Genomic DNA, 11,380 nt, shown 5'->3' on the forward strand with positions numbered 1-11,380 from the left:
CAATGTGTTTGCACACTGAAATTAGACCTCTGCATTTAACCCATCCATGCAGTGAAACACCCACATACATGCACACTAGTGAATACACACACTAGAGGGCAGTGAGCACACTTGCCTGGAGCAGTGGGCAGCCCTATCCACGGCGCCTGGGGAGCAATTGGGGGTTAGGTGCCTTACTCAAGGGCACTTCAGTCATGGACTGTCAGCCAAGGGGACCGAACCAGCAACCTTCTGGTCACAGGGCTGGTTCCCTAACCTCTAGCCCATGACTGCCCCTAATGCAAATGGTTGCATTTTTAAGGAAAAGGTTTAGGGATGCTCCTGTGTCATTTTTAAAAATTTAAAGCATAACCAACAAAATATATAATAAAAATACACCTCGGAATCATAATGAGATTTTTTTAACCTATGTATTTTGAAGGAATTTTGAAATGTTGCTGTTTTTAGTAGTCAGTGTAGTACAGATGCTTTTAGTAACCCATTTACACCCAAAGACTGAGTGCAATAAGGAAATTGGATGCTGTAGCCAAACTGTTTGACCAATTTCAGATTTGTGATCAGTGAAGCTCTAAAAAAAAAAAATTCAATTTAAAAATTAAATTAAATAGGTTAAGATCCATAACAGTTTTCTGACTGAAAACAGTCATTTTATACCCTGCCAAGAATGTAAATAATAATCATGTGGAAATTTTGCAGTTCTGATGAGCTAGATAATTCACTGCATGGTTGTAATCTTGTTTTATCTTCTCTGCTCACTGGAGTGATGCCTTTCTTCAGACACAGTGGCAAAAGAATCAAGAGATTCTGCATAAGAACCAGGAAGTCAAGCTGGTTTAGACTTTTGTACTCATGAACATAAGTGTTAGGATGAATTTTACAGTGGTACAAGTTTTATGTGGAAATTTGTAAACCGTTTAGAATTCTCTGTGACCTAAAATATGATCTTAAGATGCTAAATGGTTGCTAGGGGGCTCCAAGTTTGTTACTATGATATTTTAGGTGGTTTCAGAGGTTTTGATAACCGTCTGATTTGGTACCTCAGTTAGTTGCTAGTTGGTTCCTATGGTAACCCAAGTGGTTGCTAAGGTATTACTAGGCAGTTGCTTTGTCATTTCTGTGGTACATCACACACTTAATAGGGTGTTGCTAACGGACTCGTATGATGTGTGATGTAAGCTAGGCACACTTCTGCCCCCTGTTGACTTCTATGGAGAAAAAAATAATCTTTTACCAATAATTGTAAACAAAAGTCTATCTTGTTAGTGAACAAAAATCCAGCAGAAAACAAATAAGAGGAAGAATGTAATTTGGATAACAACATTTTTCATTTTCAGTGTGCAATCACTAACTACATAGCTTTTTGTTCATTTGTTTAACAAAGTGATACAACATTAAATGTCATTGTTGGTAATGTGACCTTCAGTCACTGGTTTGACACCTTTAAACAGCAACTTAAACCAAAAAAAACCTCTGCACAGAACTGCTTTACCAGTGTTTATGGGCTTTCTACCATGAACTCCATGCTGCAGGTCCTGTCAGATCAGTTATTTTGAATGAAGATTTGGACTTTGACTCAGCCATTCTGAAGCACAACATTTCTTCTCCTTCACCTATGTTTTGCTGCTAAACCCACCTTCTCTTGAACTTCAGTGCATGGACAGAGGCCCTGACATTACCCTGGAGAATTTGCTGATACACTCCAGATTTCATAGAGTCATCATATGATGGGAAGCTGTTGTGGTCCAATGGCAGCAACAACCCCAGACTGTAATACTGCCACCATCATGTTGTATAGTTGGGATGAGTTTCTTATTCTGGAATGCAGTGTTCAGTTTTGCCAGTCATAACGTTTCTCATTTAAACCATAAAGCTTTATTTTTGCCTTATCAGTCCACATAGCATTCTTTCACTGGTCTTTTAGCTCTTCCAGGTAATCTTTAGGAAATGAATCCAGAAAAATACTCCTCTTGTATAATAGATGATTCTCCCCTCCTATCGTTCGTCACAGACTTTTCTTGTTTAGCATTTGTTTGAGCCAGTGTAAGAGAGGCCTGCAGATCCTTAGATACTACCCTGGGGCAGTGATGAAGTGGCCATTGGGAGGACCAGCGTAATTTCCAGTGGGGTGCTATATGAGTCCAAAATCCTGCCTCAAAGCAATTACGATATTTAAGCAATTACTAACTTAACCTGCAGATGTGTTAATATACTGATATTCAGTGTAACATTAAAAGGGTGGCTATTTTTAATGCATTTCTCAGAGTTAAAGTGAGTTGCAGGTATGATTTGTGCAGAATATCTGTTCCTAATAGACATTTATTAGTAAGCCTTTATGCACTTCATTTTGTTTCAATAAAGGTTGTTGAGCATATGGCAAACCTACCTGTCTGATTTGTGAGTAGCTGGGTAATGTTCCACCACTGGGTAATGTTCTTGAAACAGACTTCCTGCCAACATACATTTCTGTAAAGGTGTAAATTGTGTGGTATGCACTAGATGTCACTACTCGCTGAGGATACTAGATAAACTTCCAGTACAGTACAAAGAGAATTCCACTGAAATGCTCTACGTGATTAAATTACTCACATGTAACCAAAATGATTCAAAGTGGTTTGATGTGAAATGCTTCATTCTAAAGAAACTTACCCACCATTGTTCACAGTGGTGGAGATAGGAACCAGATTTCTAAAGCATTAATATCTCACTTAAATTTCTATACAAAGCACCATTTCACATCAAACCTCTCTAAATGACTTTGGTTACAAGGTGGAATTTTCCTTCAAAAATAGATCATTTTCTCATTGACGGAAAAAGTTACTAAACTTTGAACTACTGAAGAGCAATGAGCTTAAATAATTAACAAATATCTATAAAAAATTCCCAACCTGAGCCTTTCTCTGTGCTGCTACCAGGGTTCGGATAATAGAACACAACAGTGTAATAGAACATAACTATTCAAAATATGCATTTAGAATACATTTTGTAAAGACTGTATTCAGAATACAGTTACCTTTTAAATTTTGTGGGAAATTCTTTTAAAATACTTAACCATAATTATATATATATATATATATATATATATATATATATATATATGTGTGTGTGTGTGTGTGTGTGTGTGTGTGTGTGTGTGTGGCATTTTCAAAAAACACAAATCAATGCTAGTTTATTAACTATTTTAAAATAAACTCTAAAGAAGAACTCAAGACAAGTGGTCTTTATTGTTATTCCTCAATATAACTTGTATATATTTAACCAAAATGTTATTCTTCTGGCTCCATGGTGCAACACATCACATATTACAGAGGACTACATAAATTAATCACAATATACAATGATGAATGTGTGTGTATATATATATGTATATATATATATATATATATATATATATATATATATATATATATATATGTGTGTGTGTGTGTGTGTGTGTGTGTATATAAAAACCTTGTATCTCTATTTTTGATGATTTTCAGTTTTTTTAAATAATTAGAAAATACCTGTTACTCTTTACGTTGTATGTAAATTTCATGATGAATGGAGTAAAAGAAATTACCTAAAATTCTGGTTCCATTGACTTACATTAAAAGTATTTTTTTTTCTTCTGCTGTAAAGTTACCATTTTGGAGATATGAGCAGGTTGTTACTAAACTAGAACTGGTAGCATGCTAGAAAGATCACAATCTCAGTTTTTGTACTTGGGTGTGTCTGTGTTCATTGGGCTTCCAGTAAGGATTTGTGTGTCCCATTTCTCAAAAGCACACTTTCATGAATACTGCACTGAAGCTGTACTGAGCTAAATACAGCACGAAAGCCCCTAATAACCCATGTGCTCTAAAGGCTCATTTGCACTTTCATTCAGAGATACTTTAGTAGTTAAAGATACTGGGCATCTCATACTGTAGACTAATGTCTGTTACTTTGGTTTTGAGCCCTTATTATTCCCTTTGTTTGGGATATTTGAGCCAATGTGGAGGGGCTGTCTTGAACACATGGCAAAGTAACCCAGTGAGGAAGTCAATGGTCAATGGACAGAGGAAAGGAAAAATTACTTAAAAGCAAGAGGAAGATGAAGGTTAACCCATCTTTCCGGCCGACACCAGATAGCAAACAGTAACATGAGAATAAGTTTTTATCGTTAGCTTTATCGTTAGTATAAAACATGCAATGCAGAAAAGGTGAAAACAGGTGAAGCAATGGATGTAATTGAACAGTTTGAGTCTGTGCAGCCGCAGCATCAGAAAGGTCTGTTTGTGCAGGTGAGGTTTGGACAGAATTGTACAGCAGGAAGCTCCATGGTGGTTAACCTGGTCCAGAAAGCTGACAATTAGTGTAAACCTGATCAAGGCAGAAGAAGCAACATCAAAAGTTTTTCAACTTGGCAACACACACAGAATTAGTTCTGTAAAGAGTGACTGATCACAACTTACAATGTTAATGGAGTACAGCAGAGACTCTGGCAGGTCTAGCTATAACAGCCTTACTAAAAGGGAGAGCCAGGAGGTACAGTGACCTGAGGGCCCCCTGAGATGTTAGAGCTCCTCTGCTCCATTGTCAGCAAACCTGAGTGAACATATGAGAGCAGTGGGATGAAAGCACCAACACTGCCAGTTTACCATAATACTCTATGTCCATGAACCCCCAGATCTGCACCCTAAGCTGTTGGTAATCCTAGGTGCTTCCATTTCACAATAATAGCACTTACAGTTGACGGGGGCAGAGCTAGCAGGACAGAAATTTCACAAACTGACTTGGGGCAGAGGTGGCATCCTATGACAGTGCCATGTAATAGCTGAACTCATCAGTATGACCCATTCAGCTGCCAGTGTTTGTCTATCGAGAATGAAAGGCTATGTGCTTAATTTTATCCCCCTGTTAGCAATGAGTGTGGCTGAAACACTTGAACTCAGTAATTAGGAGGGGTGTCCCAATACTTTTATCCTTATAGTGTATGTAAAATTAACATCATTGAACAGGAAGTGATTTATTTTAAAAATGTGCCCTTATTTGAGGACAGTGGGTTTATTTTCTTGTAACATTTTGAAATGACTTGTTCATTCTAAATAACGTAGCATATTGATATTTGGTTACATACAATATACAGAAGTCAGTAGAGCACACACAATGATAACTTAATACATTAATTTCCACATCAAAACAGATGTTTTGTGAAGTTTCTATTTTTGTATGTTCTCCTACAAGACAAGTTTGATGAATGGAGGCCACTTTTTTTGAATACCATATCAGATGTGGTGCTTCTGATATCAGTGCACAGTAGTTACATTTCTGTTTGTTTGAGTTGAGACAGTAATGTTAAAAGCTCAGGCAATTGTGATGTCCTCATATGAGGAAGCTGAGTCTCAGGTGGTTAAATAATCCCTTCATAAGCCCTTCTTAATATATCTTAAGGTTTTTATGAAGTTCACTAAAACATATTTTCTGTCCAGTAACATTAGTGTACCTGAAGGCCTGTATTTAATAATTTAAAAAAGGATGATTGAAAACTTTCCTCATCATCTTCCACTCAGTTTGAATATGTGCCAGTCTTGTTCAGATGAATGCAAGTGATTCTTTTTTGGAGATCTGTGTTATTGAGTTAGCTATACTATGACAAAACAAGGGTTGTTTATTTGTGAATACTGAGTGACATTTTGGATAGTGTCTCTGTTAGCACAGAATCTCTTATCTCCAATATGATAAAAGGAGAAAGAAAAATATTGAGAAGATGATGTAAGGGACTGCTATTATTTTGGAATTATGTGAAATAAGTAAATAAAAACAAAAAGTGGAAATCCAAGGTTTTGCCCCCACAGCAACAATATGCTGTCCTCTAGACAACATAATTGACAGGGATGTTCATGCTTATTTTAAAATGGCAAAGCCAAATCAGTCATACACTCAGCATTGGATTCACCTCTGATGCAATCTAGCCTGCATCTTTAAACACACACGCCCAGCTCTAAAAAAGTATTTAGCTTGCATGATAAACATCAGATGATTCTATATGATAGTAAATGTCCGTAGTTAAACGTTTTTGATAGGTGCCTCATATTACCGTCGTACAGCCTACTTCATATCACGTAGCTCACAGAACAGGACTGCAGAAGTATACTGTGCAAATTATTAGTGTGGTCATAGTTCTTTAAAGATAGTGTTAGATCCTAATGTCAGCGCATACTGATCAATGCACAATCCTGGGTCCATGACTATATCATGACCTATGGGATTCAGGCCTATGGTACGCATAAGGCCTTAGGGCTTGCGCCATACAGAGGCCTCAGCTTATGCTCGTGCGTTCATATGGTTAGTTGTAACCCATAGTGACAATGATATCTGATTAGCAATGTTCTAACATTATCTGTTGTTTAGGCTCCATGTTCCTGGACGTCATAAACGTCCTTGGAGGCCCTTGTCCACCTAAATCTCTATTTCATCCAATCCTCTCCCTCTATTGTCTTGTCGCATTGTCGCGCGATGGTCAAGCCATTTGTGTGTATATAAACTCTGCTATTCTGATTAATAAACGGGGAGAGACTTTCTGAGTACAGACACTGTCTCTGTGGTCATTTGAGTTTCCACCCATCCAGCTGGACTCTTAGAAGGATGGAGGGCTTCTGGCTAAGTTCACAGTTTTGGTATTGAGGTCGAACCCTAGAACCTAAAACACGATCAAACGGTTCTAACAGATAGTATTATTAACCACATTTTTAATAGAGTTAGAACCATACCCACTCACCTTTTTCACAGATAGTGATATCATTGCTTCTACAAACATTTGACACAAAGCTACTGAGCAACAAGCAGGAGATCTCTACTGGCTGCTACCACTGAAGATAAGACAAGATATGACAAAGCTTCTTTTAAAAAAAAACTCATGGAAAGGAGTATATATTTCCAGTTTCTCTTTGAAGTAGTTCGGTTTTAATTTTCTCCAGGTTTTCTTCTTCTGTCTGTATTGCATTTTCTTTGGCCAGGTCTTTAAGACTTTCTATCCAAAAGTTGTCAGTCTCTTCCAGGACATACTCCTCATAGAGATCCTTATAAAGTTGACCATGCTGACCATGAAAGCAATACCCCAAACAGGAGGACCAATCCGAGTGTGTGAGAAGATCAGGCTAATGATTAAATGAACACTGAATACATGAATATTCAAATTCTGCTATATAGCTAGAAATGAAAGTTATTTAATAACTTCGATCAGTTAAATATCAAACATTAAATAATATAATATATATATATTTACTGTATATAATACTTACATGTGATATATATATAAGTGCAAGATACCTGCAAACTCTTCTCTGGTGGGTTCTTTCTTACAAGTTGGCTGCTCAGTCCTGACTGTTATATTCCGTGAAGTTGTTTGAAAGCACACAAAGTAGTCTCCATTCAGCAGTACTGTTACAATCCATTGTAAACTCACAGCAACAGCTCTTGCAATTCATGGATTCAGGATTTACAGACAGAGCGCATTCTTTGGGGAACACATATCCTCAATAAGATTTTGTCTGCTATTGATAGTTATTTTAAAAATGGTGAAGGGTGAAAAAATATAAAGAAAGCAGATTATCTGGTTTTCATCAGGGTCACATGGACAAGCAAAGTCCACTTTGAAAATGTACTGAAAGGTAACAAAAAAGAAGACGATAGCAAAAGCACCACCAGCTGACACTAGTAGTTTTGACAGCGTGTCAGTGGTGAAGTCCGGATGGGTCATTGTTGCTGCTCAAACGGTAGCCTGTCTTGTGCTGTCCACATGAAAACTGGTCATGGCAGCCCAGAGTATGTATGTATGACACCAGCACAGCCTGCTTATGAATAAAAGCTAGAGGAGGGAGGAGGAGTCAGAGCAACAAGTTTTTGGGGTTTCCCTTAGGCTGCCTTGGCTTTACATACACTATATTGCCAAAAGTATTCACTCACCAATCCAAATCATTGAATTCAGGTGTTCCAGTCATTTTCATGGCCACAGGTGTATAAAACCAAGCACCTAGGCCTGGAGACTGCTTCTACAAACATTTGTGAAGGAATGGGTTGCTCCCAGGAGCTCAATGAATTCCAGTGTGGTACCATGATAGGATGCTGCGTATGCAACCAGTCCAGTCGTGAAATTTCCTCGCTATTATTAAATATTCCACAGTCAACTGTCAGTGGTATTATAACAAAGTGGAAGCTATTCGAAATGACAGCAACTTCATCCACAAAATGGTAGGCCACGTAAAATGACAGAGCGAGGTCAGTGGTTGCTGCGGCGCGGTGTGCGCAGAGGTCGACAACTTTCTGCAGAGTCATTCGCTACAGACCTCCAAAGTTCATGTGGCCTTCAGATTAGCTCAAGAACAGCATCAAGAGCTTCATGGAATGGGTTACCATGGCCAAGCAGCTGCATCCAAGCATTACATCACCAAATGCAATGCAAAGCATCGAATGCAGTGGTGTAAAGCGCCACCACTGGACACTAGAGCAGTGGAGACGTGTTCTCTGGAGCGACGAATCACACTTCTCCATCTGGAAATCTGATGGATTAGTCTGGGTTTGACAGTTGCCAGGAGAACGGTACTTGTCTGACTGCATTGTCCCAAGTGTAAAGTTTGGTGGAGGGGGGATCATGGTGTGCAGTTGTTTTTAAGGAGTTGGGCTCGGCCCCTTGGTTTCAGTGAAAGGAACTCTTAATGCTTCAGCAGACCAAGAGATTTTGGACAATTTCCTGCTCCCAACTTTGTGGGAACAGTTTCGGGATGGCCCCTTCCTGTTCCAACATGACTGCTCACCAGTGCACAAAGCAAGTTCCATAAAGACATGGGTGAGTGAGTTTGGTGTAGAAGTACTTGAATGGCCTGCACAGCGTCCTGACCTCAATCTGATAGAACACCTTCGGGATGAATTACAGTAGAGCCAGGTCTACTCGTCCAATATTAGTGTCTGACCTCACAAATGCGCTTCTGGAAAAAATTCCCAAAATACCTACACTCCTAAACCTTGTGGAAAGCCTTCCCAGAAGAGTTGAAGCTACTATAGCTGCAAAGGGTGGGCCGACATCATATTAAACCCTATGGATTAAGAATGGGGTGTCACTCAAGTTTATGTGCATGTGAAGGCAGACGAACGAATACTTTTGGCAATATAGTGTATTTGATCTTGGCCTCATCTTATTGTTCCATGATCTTTTTCATCATTCTTCATGGCTGACAGTGTTTAAGTGGATTTCTGTGCTTGGGAAGTTTTATGGGAGAGCATTCATATTCAGTTCATATTTTAGGGCAATGATAATAGTATAGTGGAAAAAATTGTAACATATAGAAGCATAGTATGTAGTATATGAAGTACTATGAAATATAAATATAGGCATTAGGGATACATGTTCAAACCAAGTTACACAGTCATTTTTTCTGCCTCTGCTTTGGTGAGAAGTGCCAAACGTGAAAGTGAAGGGAAGTTTATATCATTAGTTGACTGTGTTCATTTTTAAAGTGAAAATAATAAATACACTCACTGCAAGATTTTCCTGTCAATGTTAATGCATAGTTACTTTAATCTTAAAATAGGAAGAAAATTAAATAGTAATTGTGGCAGGTGCAAATTTGGAAACCCTTCCAGTTAAAAGTCTCAGAAGCATGCAAAACATCTATATCAACAAGTAATTTTGGGAAAAAAGTGCTGTGGACTGATGAAGTAAAAATGGAACTCTTTGGTCACAATCACCAAAGGTTTTATGGTGAAAATGCATTAGCATTTGTTGAAAAGAACAATTTGTAAACTGTTAAGCATGGAGTGGATCCAGGGGTTTAACTAGAGCTTTGTAGATAGGGATGCTAAGCCTGTACTAGGGGGTTATGTGGTTGTTTTGTAATAATCACAGAAATGCACTAAGACAAGAAGATTCAGAATATTAGAAAATAACAATTATGGTGCTCATTTTTGCAAGCCCAGTAAATGTTTATCAGTACAAAAAACTAGTGCTAAAATATTTCAAAGTTATACCGTCTTTATTTCAATACATGCTGCTGGCGTATGCAATAGTCATTTGTTGTTCAGAAATGAGTCAGATCTTTCTTTTTAATTAAGACAAAACAGGTTTGAGTTTTGAAACAGGTTTTAAGGTTTGAGAGGGTGTGAATATTACTTTAATCTGGACAAAACTTTTTCTCCAGGCTTTTTATTTTATTGTTCTGTTTTAAAACATTAGGTTATAAAGGTTATAAAGGTACAAATACATACTATTTCACAGGGAAAAACTTATTCAAGGCACACAATTGGACCTCAAACCATTGCTGTAACTTTGAGTGTTCATTTAAATTTGTTTGTATCTTGCATGAACGAAAAATTTATCCTGCATAGTACCTTTACTTTTAACAGTGAAGGTGAACAGTCTTTTATCGCCTCAGAGCTGCCCCCTCTCCATCTTGCCTAGACTGGTGTTGCATATCCAACGCAGGCCAAAGCACATTGAGCCATCAGTGGAGCACTGATCCAGGTGTGCGCTACGTTGCACACTTTTCCCTCATGTCATCTCAGGACAAGCGGGCCTATTCAGGTACAGTACAGTAGACGTTGTGATTCTTCAACTCTGAGCACTTTTGCCTTGGAGGAAAAAACTTTCTCAAAACACACTTTCCACAGGTCTCCGTAAGTAAGTCTGAAAGTAAACACACCTGCCATCACCAGAGAATTGTGTAGTTCTGTTTATTTTTCAGAACTGTCAAAACAGATATCATTCCTGCTAAATCTTCGATCTATTTTTTGAGGTAATGAAATGAGTTGTGTGACAGTAACAACAGTTATATGGTCTCACATTTGAAAATTGCTGAAATACACTGTGATATATTATGCTCACTTTACTGCTACAACCCCAATTCCAACGAAGTTGGGACGTTGTGTAAAACATAAATAAAAACAGAATATTATGATTTTCAAATCCTTTTCACCTATATTCAATTGAATACACTACAAAGACAAGATATTTAATGTTCAAACGGATAAACTTATTGTTTTTGCAAATATTCACTCATTTGAATTTGATGCCTGCAACAGGTTCCAAAGAAGTTGGGACAGGGGCATGTTTACCACTGTGTTACATCAGTGAGGACACTAATTGTGAAGCTTTGTAGGTGGAACTTCTTGCCCATTCTTGCTTGATGTACAACTTCAGTTGCTCAACAGTTCAGGGTCTCCGTGTTGTATTTTGCGCTTCATAATGCGCCACACATTTTCACTGGGAGACAGGTCTGGACTGCAGGCAGGCCAGTCTAGTACCTGCTCATCTCAGATGAGCTCGGGCCCAGAGAAGCCGGCGGCGTTTCTGGGTGTTGTTGATATATGGCTTTCACTTTGCATGGCAGAGTTTTAACTTGCACTTGTAGATGGAGCGACGAACTGTGTT

This window comes from Pygocentrus nattereri, chromosome 6, assembly GCF_015220715.1.
Source record: "Pygocentrus nattereri isolate fPygNat1 chromosome 6, fPygNat1.pri, whole genome shotgun sequence".
Lineage (NCBI taxonomy): Eukaryota > Metazoa > Chordata > Actinopteri > Characiformes > Serrasalmidae > Pygocentrus > Pygocentrus nattereri.